The sequence below is a fragment of the Cydia splendana genome, chromosome 11 (assembly GCF_910591565.1).
Source record: "Cydia splendana chromosome 11, ilCydSple1.2, whole genome shotgun sequence".
Lineage (NCBI taxonomy): Eukaryota > Metazoa > Arthropoda > Insecta > Lepidoptera > Tortricidae > Cydia > Cydia splendana.
Window position 1 is genome coordinate 20,855,492 of NC_085970.1, and position 21,186 is coordinate 20,876,677.

The following is a 21,186-nucleotide window of genomic DNA, read 5'->3' on the forward strand; positions in this document are numbered from 1 at the left end:
TCGATTTTTCGTCGCCGAAAACCCCCATATAGCAAATTTCATCGAAATCATTAGAACCGTTTCCAAGATCTCTGAAATGTATATATAATTAAATAAATATACAAGAATTGCTCGTTAAAAGGTATACGGAGAGAGTAAAGGTAAATGGATAAATGAAAGCATTGTGGCAATACTTATCCATTCAAGTCGAGCAAGTGCGCATATTGTGGTGGATGTTCTTGTATTCCTTTAGTACCTAGTTGCATTTTTCCTATGGAAACACATGTCCAAACTCACCTTATCCATTGACCAGATTTGTATTTTTAGTGTTTTTAGGGTTCCGTACCTCAAAAGGAAAAAACGGAACCCTTATAGGATCACTCGTGCGTCTGTCTGTCTGTCCGTCTGTTACAGCCTATTTTCTCGGAAACTACTGGACCAATTAAGTTGAAATTTGGTACACATATGTAAATTAGTGACCAAAAGATGGCCATGTTCTTTTTATAATTTTAAAATACATAGGTTTGAAGTTATTTAAGAAAATATCCAAAAAAATTACCATTCCCCCCCCCCCCCTTTATCTCCGAAACTACTGGATCTAAAATTTTGAAAAAAAATACACATCTTCTTTACCTATAGATGGCAGGAAAACCTATTAGAAATGTGCAGTCAAGCGTGAGTCGGACTTATGTACGGAACCCTAGAAACGCGAGTCCGACTCGCACTTGGCCGGTTTTTAATTTTCATGACAATATTAAGATAAAACCAGTAATATCTAATTCCCACTATTTCATTATATCTGAAGCATCCGATAGGACGTCCTCCTGCTGGGCGGCCCAGGTATTCTCTTTTCACGTTATTTTCATCCATTCTCTCAAACCCCAGGTTCGCTGGTGCGACATGGTGGAGGCGGATCTGCGCGAACTTAGAGTCAACGATTGGCAGACGTCGCACAGGACCGAGAAAGGTGGCGCTGTGTTGTGTCGGAGGCCAAGTCTCATTTTGGGTCACTGAGCCAACGGAGTAAGTGAGTAAGTATTTCATTATGCAGGCACTCATCGTCGTACAATTGTTGTTAACTTTCCACATACATTACGTCAAAATTGAATGTTTAACAACATAATAAAACCTTCATTAAACGCTAACTATACGCGTATTCGCCGCAAAGATATTGCGTGTCTAAGAGCAATTAAAGATGAGATCAACGCGATTAGTTGCGACGCTAGACTATTGCTAACATCAACTATTTAGACGATCTAATTTAAGATTCAATTATAAATACCTACAGTACCTATTGTAGAGATAAGTTAAACGAAATAAGTTTGGAAAATGCCTGTAAAAGTCACTTAGTACAAACAAGAATAGAGTTATTACGAGCACAGTTTTGACAAGTTCAATCGATATTGAAGATTAACAGGTCAATTACGATAAACTATTGACGATGATTATCGTAATCGCAAAAGATAATTCAACTTGAAAGATATGGCGAGTAGAATCAATTAAAGATGGCACCAAGACAATTAATCGTGTCGTTAGAACTAAGACGAATCATTTAGAAGATCTATTTTAAGATTATATTACACAGATTAACTAGCTTGTTCTAGTAATAATCTAAGCTTTAAAATGTTTGAGTCAAACATGAATTTGTCCAAATGAATTTTGACGTCCTACAATGGTTTCCAAGCCTAGTCGGTAGTGACGAAGCTGGGTTCGAATTCAGACATATTTGTGTTTATCACGAATATTTGTTCTACAGCTATGGATTTGTATGTATCTAAGTAGGTAATTCGTTGCCTAATACGCATGGCACAAATGGTGCTTAGTTTGGGACTAGATCGATTTGTCTTGTCCTCAAATATTATTATAGACTTGTATCTTTAAACCAAGCATTATCTAACAGCAGAACATAGTGTATGGCCTAATATACAAGAATATATTGTTGCTGGTATTGAGTAAAACCTATGATGGCGGCACGTATGAGGCCAAATACTCTCCCAGGGCCGCCCACATCCGTTGTACGTTTTTAAGCTACAAACACCATGTTTTCCAAAGCATATCTTTCAATTATTATCGTCGGCATAGAAATGATCAGCCTCGGGCTACCAATAATGCGTAATCGCCCACAATGGTAGCTGGTTAAACATAAACTGTATTGCAAAGGCGAAAGGCCCACCTATGGTCAGTTAGGTTGGTAGTATTAGTAATTTGGTTGCACATGTCCGAGTGATATGTAATTCGGTGCAATCTACTTCGCAATTGATGATTACGATCCGAAAGTGGATCAGTGGTTATCCAAATTAAGTAGCGCGTATGAGAATCGATCTCTTATTTTTTTAGGTCCAATCTCGTGACCATAATAAACTTGTATGATGTGAATAAAGTCAAAGGTCAAGCGCATGCATTTGTTACGCCAATTCTACAAAACTCAACTGTGCAATTTTCCAGAAACGTCCTGCCTCGCACAGCTTAATTGCGGCGGAGCTTAGAAACAATATGAGAAAAGAGCGTACTCCCATCTTAAAGGCCTGCAACACAATAATGAGCTCCTACCAGACCTCTGGTAGGTGCCTATGGGCGACGGTAATTGCTTACCATAAGGCAATTCGTCTGCTCGTTTGCCTCATATACATACATCATATAAAATACCAACGGCTATCCTATGCGTGCTGGTACTGCTGGTTGGGACTACATACGATTATCACATCTACATTGGTCGAAGTCTTTTTGAAGCAACTGATCTTTATTTAAATAGCTGCAACGTTATTCTAGTTTTTATCTAGTCATTATCACGTAGCAACTCTATAGGGTCTGGCTGGAGGTGCAAGTGCAAAAGAGATGAATGTCCTGTGCACAGCAAGAGGACGTAATCACGACTATTACGTGAACATATCGTGTATGTACAGCTCCTGCATTAAGCCATAATTACAGTACTCGTCTTTGCATGCGACTCGCAAAGCAGCCGACGCACGCGACACTTGACGATACTCAAGTCAAACGCCAAGAAAATTACGTCGTGTTACTTATATTTCCAGTGTAACTACTGGACGACTTTATTATTCGTCTACTTACTTACTAGTTACTACTACAACTTTTCATCGGATAGTTACACAAATCTCTGTTTTGACATTTTGCTTGGACGTCGGTTACCCGCGACCACGACCAGTGTAATCTGCGTCGGAACGTCGGAAAAAAAGTTAACAAATAAATTCGTAATAGACCTGCGGCACAATTCGTATTATCACATGGTCGCATTTTTATCACTTGTCATTCGTGCGCCAATTTCGCACTTACATACTTGTTAGAATGTGACAGGCATGATGACAGGTGATAAAAAACCTACCATCTTAGCCCTAATGATAAAATTATGTTTTAATATTGTTCAAAACGCGAAAGTTTTAAATGTTATAGGATATAAATAAACGCGACCATCGATGCTTATACTGAGTGCGGATATCTAACATAAACACCATGAATCATGATATTCATGATACATTCCTTTAGAGCAGTTACGTAAATTGCAAATTATAAACACATAAAATATTTACGATAAGCGAGTACGTAGCGAAGTCATAAACTTTTACTATGGGAAATGATGAAATAAATATTGTTTTTACCGTGGTGGTTGTAAACGATGATTTGAAATTAGAAAAGTGATCAGAATTGATAAAAGGACTACAGTACTTTAAAGTAGACGATAAGAAATAGCATAAATCACTACACCTTATGTATAAAACAAAGTCCCCCGCCGCGTCTATCTGTGTGTATGTATTTTCGCGATAAACTCAAAAACTACTGAAAGGATTTTCATGCGGTTTTCACATATCAATAGAGTGATTCTTGAGGAAGGTTTAGGTGTAAGTTTACCCGTGCGAAGCCGGGGCGGGTCGCTAGTAGTGTAATATAATCTCTCTACATATTTATACTCGTATCTTAAGATGTAATTATTTCATAATAAGGTACTTATTAGTAGACAATTCCTCTTGCATCCATAGATTGTAGTACCGGTACACGTCACCGAGACGACAAATTCCTTGCCTTGCGGAGTCTACGTAACGGTGCCGCGGCCGCTGCTGCCCGATTTGGAGGCTTTCCGCTCCGGCCGGTCTATAACGTAATCGGTATTCTTTAAACCGTTCGATTAACATCATTGCTTCGAAAGAATTGCAGAAAACGATGTTTTTGCAAAGTATTTTAATTAAATATTTTGTTTGTCATCCTAAAATAAGGGTAAACTTTGTGCGTTATACTCAAATGCGTAAAATAAGAAACTTCCCTTCATTCACATGCTAGGTAGTTACTTCTAATCTAATTCATTTTGATCCCTGGCATAATGCTTATATTTGAAGACGAATGATATATTTTACCTTATAACTTTCTTGGTTCTGGACTTGGAAGCATAATTAATAAAATCCATTACTCTGTAGGGTTTTTATTTTACCCCCCTGCGTGAAATACCAGCACACCAGAAGTGTGATGAAAGAGTATATTATTCCTTGTCATATATCTTTCATTAATTCATTATTCGTAAACGAACATAATGTTCAGAATCGCGAAAATCACTCTTTGACTTTTCTTTGAACTTGCAAAAACCTCAGGAAACAGCATAAACATTACTGATGCACATTATGTAACATAGTCATAATCAAACATATACATACTTCATTTCATATTTTAAGACACAGTATGATTCGATAACTGTATTTACTAATATAGTAAAACACTATCGGTACCAAGGCTGCGTGATTCACCGTTTAAATGAACACTTGTGTATTGTGATAGTATTTAATTTGCGTATGACTCATTACGTTTACGTTTTCTTTAGTTTCGCGGTCGCTTGCGGTGAACCTTGACTTTCACAGCTGGAGGAACGTAGGACGGGTTGTCATGCCGTTTCTAATTGAAATACAATCGATGTTAGGCTTATTACAAATTATGAATGTCAAAAAAATAAAAAAATAGGTATACATCTGGTTCTAACCTAAATACTGAGCCGAGAGGATGCGGGCGCAAGAAATCCATAACCGCCGAGGTACGCGTACCTCGGCGGTTTTTTTTTTTTTTATTTTTTTATTCTCTAGTTTTATCTGCAATCAGTTAGACTATAAGCAGATTGGTTGAGTGCTTTATATCATGACGAGCGAGTCCTCCAGCGAGGGCTTCTACTCATTTCGCTTTGACAATTTTGGATTGTCTATGTATGAGGGAAGATGTCTTTTCTTTTTAGTCTTTTATCATATCCCTTGTCTGTTAGTTTTGCTGCCAGGTCGTTTGGGTGGTGTCTTAATCTATGGTGATATGCTTTAGTTGCGTCGAGGATTTCTTCCTTCACAGTATTGATTTGCAGGTATTTATGTATTTCTGAGTTGGTTGTGAACCACGGAGCGTTGCTCATGGACCGCAGTATGTTGTTTTGCATTCTTTGTATTATTGCGGCGGTTATGGTAGCGCTATAATGGTAGCGCGCTAAAATGATAAGCATGATCAGTAAATACTGAATGTATAATCAACAGTACTGAATATATGAATATGAATACATAGGTATGCATGTGAATATGGAACTGATTGCTTCTAAAATGATTTTAGTACATCCTCAGATATTATCATAGTACGGTGTGACGTGTGTATTTTAGTGGTCAGTCAGACTAACTCCGTACTTTTCAGATCTTTTTCATTTAGTCTTTTAGACACGATTGATTTAAATACCACAATATAAAACTGTCTTAACGGAGAGACTATAAAAACGAAGCGAATGTATCTAAGAGTTTGTGCTGCTTTCAAGTTTCAAGTATATTTCTGACCTCCGGCCGGAAAGCATCAACTTTTGGCCCGCTGCGCTAAACTAAGTTGCAATGGTTTTAGGTCAGGGCAGGCCATAGGATAATAAAAACTGGTTTATGGGGTGCCGTCCCTCGTAATACCCTTACGACTTACGAGTAAAGCAGGGAACCGGTTGAAAATAAGGGTACCGGCATCAATTGAGTGTTAAGGTTCCGTCACGCAGGCGCGTTTTCCGGGCGGCGCGTGAGCGTTTTATATGTAAAAGCGGCGCGCCCCGCTCACGCCCCGCCCGGAAAACGCGGCTGTGTGACGGAACCTTTAGTCTACTAAGGTACGAGAACATATTTATCCCATTGCACGAATTTATTATATTAAATATTTAATTAAATCATAAGTAACAAAACACTGCTATATAAATTCTGAACTGGTGTAATGTGCTCGAGGCCGGATCCGAACCGGCGTTCAGTTTTAGCCGCTACCACCATAACATCTTGGCTACTGGTCTCAGCAGCCTCCGTTCCAATTTCATGAGTATGCGAGTGCAAGGCCTAGTAAAGCTTTTGAGCACACCTTTAATGGCGAGCAGTAAGTGCTTGCACGTGATTTTAACTATTTTAAGTAAATAAAACTCGCAGTGTTCTTAAAGAATTACTTACAAATGATAAATCCGAGCAGCGTGGCGCCCCCCGTCCCGGAGCTCCTAGAGTATCATCGATGCACTTCACAGGCACGAACGAGCACAACACTATCTGTGGACAAACAAACATACAATCAAACATGAGTGGTACAATCAGCCGGCGTAATGCCTTGATCACACGTACCGAGTACAGCGGCGAGAGAATGCCCTCGGCCGAGTAAAGGCTCACAAACCGAACCGAGCACTCGGGCACTCACTCGCAGCTGAACTCGGTACGTGTGATCAAGGCATTAAGATGAACGGAGTAATCCATGTGATAAAATAAAACACTCATCACTTTTTAACACAGCTCCATTTTAAGAGACAGAATATCAATATCACGCTGTCACGTAGACAAGTCCGACCATCATATCCATACGATACACGGAATCCCAATACTCGTAGGTATTAAGTACATAGAAAGCTATACCTGATAAGGTAAGTTTCACATTCAACAGAAAAATATTCTGAATTAAAAAGATTAAAACCAAAGAGTATTATGCCATATACCTACATATCATTTGACATTGTTATAATATACTTACGTAAGATCATAATTTTAGAGCAAAATACCTATATTAAATAATTTCAATTTGTAATGTTCTGCCATCAACAATTTGTATACTGCGACAGGACAGGTATGACATAATAATGCACTCCAGTCTAGCTATAGTACCTATGTATGCACACTGGTAGCCCCGGCCGCGAAACAGCCGGATTTCCACTGTACCCACAATGGCCGTCCTGTCCTTGGCCGACCCTCATCCCAGCACTCCTAACACTACCTACAGCTACACTCAAAACTCAACTTAACCACCAGCTTGTAAGACTTATTTTCCAATGGTAAGGTTCAGTAAAAGGCCATTGATGATTATGCGAAAAAAGTCTCGTTTCAAGAATTCATCTCCGTGGAGGTATAATAATGGAATGATGGTATAGCAGGAAATTACTTTTTTGCAGTGCTGAATGCACTCTTTACGTGCAAGACTGCAAGCATTCAAACTGCATTGAATTTCCGATTCGGTTGCAAACATAATTTCATGATAAAATCGGGAATGGGAGATAAGATAGGTACAATAAAATTGTACTTTAGTGGCATTGGCATTGCATAAAAATTTAATAAAATAAATATATCCATATTTGGAATATACGAGGGGCGTTCAAAATATTCTCGGTATTGATATCTTACAACCTCTTCTAAAATTTCTTTCGTTACTGGCCGCTAAGGTTTATTCGTTGACATTAAAAAAAAGTATAATTCGAACCGAGATGTTCTTTTGTTTTTCTGCAATTGCTGAACAAACACGGACATCATGTGCGAATTGACAATGTTAACAAAATTAGAACATCGATGCGTCATAAAATTCTTGACAAAACAGGGTAAAAATCAAAAAACCATAAAAGAGGAAATGGATTGTGTTTACCGCGAGTCTGCTCCTTCTTTATCTACCATTCAAAAGTGGTCAAGCGAGTTTAAACGTGGAAGGGAGAGTATTGAAGATGACCCTAGACCTGGCCGGCCTGTAGTAGCTACTTCACAAGAAAATATAGATAAAGTGGAAAAACTTATATTAGAAGATGGTCGAGTGAAAGTAAAATCTATAGCTCAAGTAACCAATCTCTCTATTGGTACCGTACATGATATTATCCATGACCATCTTAATATGTCAAAAGTAAGTGCAAGATGGGTTCCGCGAATGCTGACTCGGCTTCAAAAAGACATGCGTGTTGCTTGTTGTTCCGATTTTATTGACCTGTGCGGTGAAAATCCTGATGAGGTGCTGCAAAGAATAGTTACTGGAGATGAAACCTGGGTTCATCATTATGACCCAGAGAGTAAACAAGAGTCCATGCAGTGGCACATTAAGGGTTCAGCTCATCCCAAGAAATTCAAGGTCATGCCTTCAGCTGGCAAGGTCATGGCCACGATATTTTGGGATTGTGAAGGAGTATTACTAATCGACTATAAAGAAAAAGGTGTCAGTATCACAGGACAGTACTACGCTAATATTCAACGTCAGTTAAAGGATGCAATCAAAGAAAAGAGGCGAGGAAAGTTAACCAAAGGTGTTCTGCTTCTGCATGATAACGCCCCCGTCCATACTGCTCATATTGCCAAGGCAGCTATTGTTGAATGTGGGTTTGAAACTGTTACTCACCCACCGTATAGCCCGGACTTAGCCCCCAGCGACTTCTTTTTGTTCCCCAATCTTAAAAAGGATCTGCGTGGAAATAAATTTTCTGACGATGAAGCATTGAAGGCGGCAGTGGAGGAGCATTTTTACACCAAAGATAAAAAATATTTTTATGAGGGATTAAAAAAAATAATTGATCGATCTCTTAAGTGTATGAACATAGGGGGGGAGTATATTGAAAAATAAAAATATCAAACTTTTCGTACTTGTTTGTTTTCATTCTCATACCGAGAATATTTTGAACACCCCTCGTATATCTTTAAAAAAATATTTACTTAAGAATCACCCATTTAACTTTGTAGCGTGAAATTCACGAACAATAGAATATAAAGATACAAAACCTAACAAAAGGAAATTATCGACAATCTGTCCCCTAAATATCGACAAAACAAATACCGTTTGTAAACGAACTGACAAAACTTTTAATTGCTACTCAACTGACCTTAGAAATTACGTTGTCTGTATATTTGTAACTTTGTTATTCTAAGACAAAAGGCCTCCGCACACTTCTAAATGCAATCGCTTCTAAACAAAACAACTAACACGAAACATCTTCACTCCACTCCACTAACCACTTCACTCCACTTGAGCTACTAAGTGCCAAATAAAGAACAATTTTCACTTACGAAGAAAACATGTTTTAATTACTTTTTCGGTTTAGACAAATTTTTTTTTGGAGAAAACTTTTTTCTAAATACAGCATTTTTTATGATCTTTAGAAGTAGATTATGTTTATTTGTATTTGGTTATCCAAATAAAGGTAAATATGGAGCATTTCGCGATAAAATCAACTTATTCGACATAGATTCGACCAAATAGGTAGATTTTCTGATATCTATAGGTAGCTCTATTGTTTTTTTTCCCTATAGGTATAGCCGCGAAATTGCACGATAGTACAACATTCAGTATTGTTACGGTTGAAAAAAGTCTTCTTCTAAATGTAAATTCTGCAAAACGAAAAACAATAGCTAAGCTAACCGCACATGTCCAATGAGAGGTACTTGGGGCGCGCGCGGTCGAGTTGTACTAATCGAATTAGTGGAGTGTGCGAAGGAGGGAGCTAGGGTTAAGGACGGACAGCCGAAAGTGGCGTGGTTAAAATGGGTAGTGGAGTCGTGGGTCAGACGGCCGCCAATACCAGGAACCACTTCGTTCGTTCGTCTATTTGCAATATTTGCATGTCTGGGCCATTATGGTTAAAAAAAAAGTTATATAAGTACACTACACTTTTTTCTTCAAAATTGGAAATATTGTTCTATTTCCACTCAGAATCACGAGCTCCTTCGATCACAATAAGAGAAAAAAAGTTTGTAATCAATCAAAAATCAAGATTTCCGAAGACGCGCTACCAACGATAAGCGTGGCCTTTAAAGGGTTAAAAATGCTGCAATAAAATGCGCGAGAAGATCCCTAATTGCCTGATGTTCCTTTTCAGAAGAACGACGCATAAATTTAAAGACTAAAGAGCTACTAGAATGTATGAATGGCGGTAAAAGAAGAATAAGAGCTCATAGTATAGTGTAACACGGCGTATAAATACTCCCAAGAAAGAGTCATTCATGTACATGACCATTGTTAATGAATCCCCAAGAACTTAAAGTATTTGCAACAGCAAAAACGTTTAACTGAATCGAATAATTCGAATAGCGGACCTAAACAATTCATACCGACTGGACCGCTCCCAAACGGGGGCAAAAAATATTTAATTTCAATACAAACTTAACTGTCTCTGATCGCGTGCTTTGGAGCAATGACCATTTCGACTAACTCTCCCTACATCGTACCTCACCCTAATTTATCACTGCAAAAGTAACTTTAACAATGTGTAAACAAAGTTTAAATTGGAAGCATTGTCTAATACTATTATGAGGTTGAGTACATTTCGATTTAAACGAGTGCTCCGGTCCTAACAATTACTTCCCAAACAAGCTCTCTGGACTTGCCATTCATCATTCGAGAGCAAATTACTGGTCTCCGACGCTTCCGCGATGGTTTTAAAGGACTTAAGTACTTGAGACACTGGACCGTGTATGTTCTTTTGAAGTAAGAGGAGAAGATATGCGTTTGGACTTTTGATAATGGGAGTAATGGTAATGGTTTGATTGTTCATTAGACGCTGAAAGATAGAAAGTGAGCTAGATTTGTAGCTGAGTTTATTATCCTGGTTATGGATGTTGTTTTTTAATATCAAAGTATACTGCGACGAAATAAGGTTTATCTATGATCTATTAAGGGTTATTTTACTTCTAAATACAGCACACAGGTTTTAAAAAAAGTCAGCATTGCCGTTAGATAACCTAACGGACGGAAAACTTATGACCCAAATATCTGGACATTTACCCATGTATTTGGTAGGTTGAATTTTAGAACTTAACTCTACAATCAACAGTAACATAGATAATTAAAAAAACGAAGGTTTTTCTTATCTCAAACACGTAGCAAAACAATTATTAACAAACAGATACACGGTCAAAGATAGGCACAGTACTAAAAGGTGACAAGAACCAATGAGATCGTTCGGATACTGTCACCTATTGGATTTATATGGTCTAACGGGGCCAACTTTGACCTCTGCTCTAAAGAGCAATGTGGTCAATGCAGATGTATATCTTCTGAGGAATGTGGGTAAAAGGCTCCCTGTCACTAAATACCTAGTGGTATCATTAGCAGTGTTATTTATCGTATGGCATTAAAATTACTGGATTTATACATGCTGAAATAAATGAAATGATATAATTATTCATCTAGAGATTGAGGTTTGCACTCTTCAGATACTCGATGGCCCTTTCACTGAGGTTCGCGAGGTCTTCAATCCGTCCCTTGAATTTGGTGAGAGGTGAGATTAATAGTCTTTGTAAGATGCCTATTTCACAGTATGTTTATTAATTATATGTACAATAATTACCTTAAACCACACGCTTTTGACATTATTTAGTTCACTACAAGCAACTTTACAACTTTAAATGCGGTTCGATCGTATATCAGATATATGTGATGACGATAGTACCTATATAACAGTCTATTTGTATTCAAATGTATTCAAAGCCTAAGTTACGTTGAGCAGATGATTTGGTAGGTATCACGGAGCACAGCATGTTAATTTTATGTGGTCGTCCGTTACTAGGATTTGCATCGAGATTGTGAAAGCAACAGAGCTGGCTGGTAATAATCGATCATGTTTGCATAACATATCCTCGCGCTATGTTAGGTTGTAGGAGAGGTAATTTATATGCAATAGTGCCATTTATTACAAATATTGTGTTACTTTGAACGCTGTAATGTTAGTAACTAATTAACTAGCTTCCATCGTCCACACTGATAGCAAACTTACACAAATCGACCTAGTCCCACGTCCCACAGTAAGCTCAATAAGGCTTGTGCTGTGGGTACTAGACGACAATACATATAAATAGATAGATATTAATAAATATGTACTTAAATACAAAACATCCATAACCCAGCAGGAAACGGCATAAGACACGATAGGAAACAAACTCATTAAACTGAGATAATTTGACAAGAAAAATAATGCTTTGGTCGCTTTTTGTATACATAATAATTTACGATGATGTAAAAGATCAAATCGTTTAAAAAGTAGTACTAGTAGTAGTGCGGTGATATCTGTTTCTTAGATACCTAAGAAGTACGAGTACAGTAATGCAAGAGTGCATGAATATTATACATACCTAACTAGTTTTATCTCGGAAAACATTCATATGTGCAAGTTTTATGCATGTTTTTGAGTGCCGCTATATGTCCAAGGATTAACCCACTCTCAACTCAACAGTAAATATAAAAATAGACACTTAAATGACAGGCAACTTTTCAGACTGGTCAGTATACGAAACTGTGAAAAGGATTTACAATCATCGTAACATTAAAAGACTTACGCCGTTCTTAAAATAAACTCTCGAAATAATAGGATACTTACCAAAACAAGCGCTCAAAAAACGTTAGACTAACACCTACACACGGCAGCATCTGAGATAACCTTTTTATATCAAAACGGTGTTGTTTTTATAAAACAAACACTCGCCCACGAAATATACAAATGACATCATAATGGCAAAAACAGTGTAACTATGAAATCAGGTTAGGTCGGTGACCGGGCCGAAAAGCGGACGGTGGTTCCAGTAAATGTGAAATGGCTACAAAAACGTATCTCGATCTGTGAGATAAGCATCTTTGTACAAACTCATGTCGCTAAATGTTTAACAATGGGAATTATACCCTCTTACGCTGGACGTAAGGTTTTATTTTCAAAAAAGCTAATTGTGCACAATAGCGAACTTTGCAGTCGCAATATCAGATGTTTTACACGATTTCGTTTAATTTGTAACGTTAGGCGCAGATGAATTTAAAAATAATGTGCCTAGCTCATTTTAGTAAATTAGTACCTAGTAAAATGAAAATTATATAAATTATTAATCGATGAAGGTCTTCGTTCCAGCAGTCTGCAACATAATTATGTAATTTCAAGTTTGAGAATTAACTGACAACTTCATGTCATTGATGAATGAGTAATAAACGAAAGTGTTTAATGAACATCAATTGTAAGAAAGTATAGCTTTATTTGATTGATTCCATCATGTTATTAGTAAGATGATAGAATCCAATATGTAATTTAAGTATTTGTAGATAACTTTTGATGTTTTATTTCAGAATAAAAAGCTCTGGAAGCTGACTGCATCGAATGTCATACGTACAAAGATAAAGAACAAAAGAACCCGCGAACCACTTCGTTCAATCGATCGTCCATTTGCCTCTCTATCGAAGATGCAAGAGTGAAAGAGAGGTAAATTGACAAAGCTGCGTGTCTTTTCGACATTCGCGGTAGCTTGTTAGCGCATTCGCTTGAAGCGATTTTCTCGAGGCATTCTTGTTAGTGTGAGATGCTTTTAACTGAAACATTAGCAAATTAACTCGATTTACTCGATATTAACCGATCTAAGCGTTTGCAGGAAATACCTATAGCGATTTTCTCCAATTAATGGCAGAGCAATGCGTTTAATAATGAAGACTGCGGTGCTAAGCGGAGTTGGGGATAGACACGCTATTAGAGCATTATGAAATTGCTGCTTCCGTTGAGATCTTACCCTGTTAAGAATGTTGCTGATAGGTTTATATCTCATTTGTACACTAGAAAGGTGTACTATACTTTACTAATGAATTCAAGATTTAAGCTTGAAGTTGGTTAATTACGTGTATTATCGTAACATTATATGTACCTCTCACGTCGAACGATGGTCCCAGTTCCTACAAGTTTATTTAGACTAGGCTTAATTAAAAAAAAAATACTTAAATTTCACATTTAAAAATTAAGGTGATGTTAAAATGCCAAAAAAATTCTAAACATTTTACGTAACAGCTAGTCCATATAAAAATGAACTTTCATAGGGACCATCATTCGACGAGGTACATACCTATAGTATGTGATGATATCATACGATTATGTGTATTATGTACTTTAACAACCTAACTAAGGGTGATGAATCATTATAACACACATTCGGATAATACTAGACACTTTAGACAGAAAAAATTAACTATTTCTATTAATACCTTTATGTTTATCGTTAAAGTTCGATGTATCACAAGATATGTGCTCGTAAACCTCGAAGTTAATTAGTAACATCGGAACGCGCCGCATATCTCCATTTCAAAACGAGAATCTCAATGACAAGCAAATTAATTGCGACTGATCCCTTTTAAGAGATAAAGAGATCTCAGTCGGACCTTTCAACCAGAATATCATGATCTCTTATTAAGCATATGCTGTTACAGATCTGGTGACAGTTATACTGGTTCTATATGTAGCGAACTCTCGGTATGAGACAGGCAACCCCAGAGTCATCGTTCGTGCTTCTGCGATACGCCTAGGTCAAATATTCCAATTGCATATCGCCAGGCGAGTCGACATAAGCATGTACATCGTACGTCACTTAAATATAGAATTTCACTTCTGCGTGGATAGTTCAAATTTCTTTGATATGGCTATTAAAACGTAGTTGACAATAGGGAATTGTGCATTAGGCGAACCACTGCGTGCGTTCTCCAATCAAAGGCTCAGAGGAGCTACCGCGAAAAATGAAAATCGAAATCTCTTTATCTGTGTCTCTATCGCTCAAATAAACAAGAGCAATTAAGAGAAGGATAACGACATTTCTATTTTCTTTTTGCGGTAGGGCATTAGACAGACGGTGGTCGAACTCGCAAGCGAGTTTGGTTACATTTCCTATTGAGGTACAACCAATTCAATCGACCAATCAAATACTGCAATGCGAACATTGCGAACCCACATCGTCTAAATACTCTAGATTGTTTCAAATTTCGAATTCACAAACTCGTTGTCTGCCTGAGCGTTCGAATATCTCGCGGTTGGCAAGGCAATGCACGGCTAGGTTTGACCGGGCAGGTAGATCGAGAACTCGTCTGCGATCCGGCCGGCCCATTAAAATACCACAGCCCACGCTCGGAGAGAAATTACTATTTACATAACAAAAAAGCTCGAATACAGGTGGTTTCGGAGCGCTATTGGATTTACAAATCGTGGGTGTGTTTTTGATAAAGAGGCATTATGGGATGGACCAGCAAAGCTCACTACATGTTAGATTTTTTAAAGATAACAATAGTCTCATTATGAAACCGTTTTCTGTTATTAGACAAACAAGTGCTTTGACTGTTTGACTGAAGTGTTTAACTTCTTTCGCTAGTCTGAATCGAAAAATAAAAGTCCCGAGCGGAGAGATTCCGAACACCGGCAACCGAACTCTTCTACTCCTCTTCTTCTCGAAAAAAGTATGTATACCTAATATATGTAGGGCTTTCATTTCTTTTGGCCAACCGGCCTTGCCAATCCTTGATATGGCCGAGGTCATTGTCTCTTTAAAGCGGACAATTAACCTGAGTGCATTGATATCCGTTACGCTCTGACTGCAATAATTATACAGCAAATTAATTTCGGCTGCCTGCAGCGCCTACTCGCCAACGTGCAACATCCCGCGAAAGTGCCGGGCATCATCAATTGCATATATCCTTTATTAAACTGAAAATCCGGGATAGTTTCTAATCGTTGCCGAAAACGTAGCAAGGTTGCAATATTGCAACGTCGGATGGGTGCGTTTTCTAGTTTCCGGAAAGAGTGTTGCAATGAGGCACTGGAGCGTGCTTCCACGATCATTAGGTTTGTTCAACGTGTTCGGAACTGGCGTTGGAAAGTACGGATTGCGAAATGTGGCGAGGTTATCATTTATATTTAGCGTTTGGCCGGCGCTATCAGTGTGGCTAATAATTAGCCAAAACATGAGAAACTTCGGTAATATAAATTGACCAGATAGCTGAACATTATACGTGTGATGTACAGGCGAAATGTAGATACTAGACATATCTATATTCATTCATACAATGACAAACTAACTTATAAAAATAAAATGTATATAAGTAAGCTAAGAAAATGGTTCGAACCCAGCCCTTGGCACTGGAGGCCTTGGTAACTTTTTCTTTCGTAGGTATAAGACTTATATACGACCGTAGGTATATGACGTCTATTTCAGTTTATATGCTAAAGAAATACTATAATATCTATAAGAGGTTTCGTATACCTAAACTGCACTAGAAGCAAACGTATTCTTGAATGTCACGACTCTTACAAGGGTAATCCATGGCATCAAATGATTTTTGGTTCCACTTTTTGATTTTGGTTTTCTCAGACAAAAAATTTCATAGTCTATGTAAAAAAAAAAATAGATTATACAAATTGGAAGCTAAAGGATTGCCATCTTTAATTTTAAATACTTTTTTATCACGTTTTTACGACAAGCTTTTTTTGATTGATGAAGCCTGTTACTTGTTAAACTCACAAAAACACACCACAGGCGTAAGTAGAGATAACAGGAGTCGAATAAAAAAACGGAACAGATAACACATAAATCAATGGGACAAAAACTATTAGTTACTTATCTAGAAAATATTTAATTAGTCCGAGCTGAGAAAAAGAGTGGACTGCCCACGATGGTTAATAGTGATTAACATTGTATTGAATATATATAAAGTAATTTTAAGTAATGTACAGTCATACAATTTAAAATACATTATTTTTTATTGCTCGAGGCTCTTTCACGCATTCTTAAGAGAAATTGTTTTTTGCCAATATGTGCTGTAAAAGAGTATAATAAGTATAATAACAAGCTCTTTATAAACTAAAAATGAATTATCTTTATATATTAATATTATTAAATATATGTTAGTAAAATATATAATCACGCAACTCAGCTTTCTGAATAGCATGTCCGAAACGGAAATTGTTTGAATTCCTTTTTGCGTATGTCAATATCCGTATACGCATCAATGTGTGTGTAAGTTCCTTGGGGAGACAGTTGAAAATATTTTGTCGTTATCAGGGCAACGTGTTACAGCAAAAAGTTTTTATTTACTTGAAATTGACAAGCACCCATACTTGGCAAAATATTCTGACATTTTAAACTTTCCATCGTCACGCCGCTTACCCAACTGTGATTATGTTAATGGAGTCTCTTCCGCGGGGCGAGGTAATTCTATTCGGAACGGGGTGTAGCGTGTCCATACTATATGATTTACTATTACATTAATATTATTATATATTATTAAATAGCCTATCTTGTGTCCCACTGCTGGACAAAGGCCTCCCCTTTCTTTCGCCACTCCTGACGTTTGGTGCAAGCTCCCGCCAGTCGCTGCGAAAAGCGTCGAGGTCATCCCGCCATCTCTTTTTTGGTCTGCCTCTTGCCCCGGCTAGTCTGCGGTGTTCAGTTTAGCCCACCGATTCGATATACTATTATTTTGTGGTAAAATGTAGTCGTCGAAGTGATTCGACGTAAGTTAAGCACTCCAATGCCGTAGTGCCGTACGGCGCCACGCTCCATGAAATTTGGAATGTATATATCTTCATCAATTAGCCTTTACGCTAGTTTACCACCAAAAGGAGGCAGTTTTAAAAACGGCTCACACTTGTAAGACAAACGGAAGCTTTTAAACTTAATTTTATATTAAAATCTTCCGCTTACAGGTTACCATACTATCGACATAAAACATTTTTCAGTGCACGATAGCTATACGATAAGCGAGGTCAAATAGGTACAAACTAAGAAATTATCTAAATGATAGTTTTAACTAAGGGGTGTATGAACTTGTTTACATACACAGGTACTTTATGTAGGTACGTCACATTCTTACCATATATACTAATTATTTATAAATAAATTAAGGTGCTACTCTAATCCTCAAGAAAAATAAGCTGAAATTCAGATGTGGTCGTGTTTGCCACCGTCATATTTGATATATTAATGCATTGTCACATTTGTCACCCAAATTGAGATAGATAGAAAGCTGAATTGAAAGATCGATTAGACGTCGGAGAGTGTTCATATTGCGCTTTAAAGACTAATAAATGTAAAAATACATAAATATACGGTGTAAACACGTGTAATAAAGTACCTGTAGCTTTCTTCATCAGTTTCAATTAAAAATATTTACTATACCTATATCGTACATGTCTGGTGGTATAAAAACAAATCTTAACTTTCAACTTCAACATATTTAAGAACATAACACTTTGAAGTCTAAAGTCTCGAATTTTGTGCATATTATTTACTTATTAGATATAACTCCCTTTTTTTTTAAATTGTCACTAATTCATATGACCCATTAAGATTATAAGTAAAATACTTTGTTTAAAGTCAAGGTATAAAGGAGTCTTACTTTTAAAATACCGACGTTTATTATTTTATATTTTTGTTTAGGTATGCTTAAAAATATTTAATTTCATTAATTTAATAGCCGTTTAAAGTATTTTTACATAATTTTCAATTGTGGCTGAATGTCAATGGGTCTGTGCCTTCGATGCCTATACTGCTAAAAACAATCAATACGGCGGACGAATGTGTCACCGTATTTAAGAATGATTTGGCTGTCGTGAATATAATAAACACTCGTACAGTATTCCACTTATCCCCCACGTTGCACAACGTTCTATAAACTGCTGCGATTGCTACAACGCAAGTTTTTTTAAATAATGTATTAATGAAGGCAGAGATTGCAGTAGTGGCATGCGATGACAGCGTTATTATGCCTTACATGACAGTGGGCCGTGATTCATGCAACGAGAATGTAATAAGATCCGCAATATTTGCGTTGGTAACAAATCAATATTGCACGTAAGTAGTGTTGGCTACCTTATACAGTTGGTACTGCACGTGTCAATTGAGATTGCATATTTCTGAGGATACCAGGTGGGTAGCCTGTGTATTTAACACAGACGGTAAGGTCAACCGGGATAAATGCGTCTCTTGTGGTAAATGCGTCTTTTGAACATATCTTTCAAACGCAACATATTATAACTATTATAGCCGTCTACACTAAAATTTCAGTGACCACACTTCTAACAGGGAGGGTTGTAATAGTTCTAAAATGTTCCATTTAGAAGAAACGTTTAAAAGACGCATTTACCTCAAGTGATGCATTTACCCCGGTTGACCCTAACTAATTTTAATATTCTAGATCAGGGGTCGGCAAACCACGGCTCGCGAACCGCATGCAGCTCTTTGGGGGTACAATTGCGGCTCTTTACCGTCACCCATAAAATGAACCCTTGAACATTTTTACACTACTGAAAACAAAATTTGCGGCTCTTAGCTTCCTTGAACTGGTGATTTCTACTACAGTTGGCTCTTTTTCTCAAAAGTTTGCCGACCCCTGTTCTAGATTCTATAATTACGCGCATAACTTCATTTAGGTACATGGAAGTCGCAAAAAACTGTATATTAATATAAAAGTCGCACTATAATAAAGTTTGGGAACTGTTGTCCTAGGCCAAACCAGTTTAGCCGAGGAGCATTAGAATCAACTATGTAGTTCCTAACAAGCAAGCGATGTGACAGGTGATATATAATTCCATACATTACAACCAGTGTGCTCGCGCGTATCTAAGTAGGAAGCCGGAACCATGTTAAATACACATCTGTTGTATTCGCCACAAGTTCATGCTTGCACGTTTTTGTTATAGACGAAAAAAAAAGCGTTAATTGACTTTGTATTTTGACAAACAGAACTGAAATTCTTGGCCACAATAGCCCGAGATTATTAGAGTCAATATCCACGCCCACCACTGTTCATGTTAATTAAATTTATTGATAAGGTTACTCTAATCAGTTTAAAGTATGTTTGTTACCTATAACTTGCATGAAATGTACGTTAGTTTATAAATAAATATGGATCCGGTTCAGGGAATTCTCCAAGTTATTCTACTCCATAAAAAAAACAGGAAGGTACCTAACTCAATGGGCAGCTAGATGTAGGACTGCCTTCTGGACGCAAGCGGGCGTTCATTACAATAGATAATATATGAGCACGCGTCATGTTGCGGAATTTCACTGGAACTAATTATTTCATACTATACTGAACCGTCACATGAGAATAACAGCGCCCTTCTGACAATGATCATATATTACTGGTCAGGCTTTAAATCTATGGACCGCTCGTCGCCCCGCTGCCCGCTGACGCTCTGGCCACGGTGTTAAGGTATTTAGGTTAGATTATGCTACAAGCAATAAATCCTACGTAATCTACGTCACAGGCGGTTTTCCGTTGTCCTTCAATCCCTCAGTGTCGCCGATAACTTTGATTACATGCAAATCACAATCGACTCTCGAAATAAACATAGCAATTTGCATCTTATTACAATAACACAAGGTTGACTAATGTGTTCATAATTTTGATTCCTACGTTTACTGTCCAGAGAACCGGTCTGCTGCATTAATCGCATAGCTGATCAAGTACCTACTAGCTATATGCGTGTAAATGTGGTGACGGAACTAGAAGCGATGATCGCCCTCGTCGTTGCAAAGCTTGCATTCAAGTTGGTAGTAGGTTTTTTTCGAGATTTGAGCTTTTAACCTTATTGATAGTTTCGGGTTACGTGTCTTCTTGCTTTCTAGGGAAGCTACCTACATAGCGTTTACGTTTAGTCTCTAGGATGGGACAGTATTTAATGTATAGGTATCTGCTAAGACTTAAGTACTAGTGGGTAAATGTAAAATTATTAAGGTGGCCACTGACGAGCCTTCCAACAGTCCAAATGGCGTGGCTGCAATCCAAAATCGGTCCGTGAATGTCAAAAACGTACAATGTTTAATATTAGGATGCCGTCCATTTGGATGAATCCATTGTAACGGCATCCATTTGGAAGGCTCGTCAGTGGCCTGCTTTAGTAAAGGTAAATGATATTATGTATATTATACATACATTACATAGCTACCTCTACTTACGAGAATATTACAACAGACAGAGTTTAATTACGATACCTAGCCTACGATTACGCTCGTTGGTCTACGTTGTGGTACAGCTTCTAAGTATGTACGAGTACTTACTCGTAATACTATGTACTAATAAAATGTACTTAAAAAAATGTTTAAGGAAAACTAAGTAGGTATTATATTATAAAACGTTTCCTGGTGTATACCATAGTGCTTATCGTTGCGGAATTGTGGTTATTATAACAAAAACTATGCAGTTTAATATATTTTA

The 21,186-nt window shown here is 37.5% G+C and overlaps 1 protein-coding gene across 2 annotated transcripts in view; it reads right to left on the bottom strand.

Annotated features, from left to right (window-relative positions):
• Positions 1-21,186, bottom strand: part of LOC134794902 (protein kinase C and casein kinase substrate in neurons protein 1) — a 174,099-nt gene that overhangs the window by 147,545 nt on the left and 5,368 nt on the right. Inside the window, exon 2 of one of the 2 annotated variants that reach the window (XM_063766751.1) lies at positions 6,414-6,502. The gene's annotated coding sequence lies outside the window, so the exon portion shown is untranslated. Of the gene's footprint in view, positions 1-6,413; positions 6,507-21,186 lie in introns of both variants that reach the window. The other variant, XM_063766750.1, reaches the window with a different exon arrangement.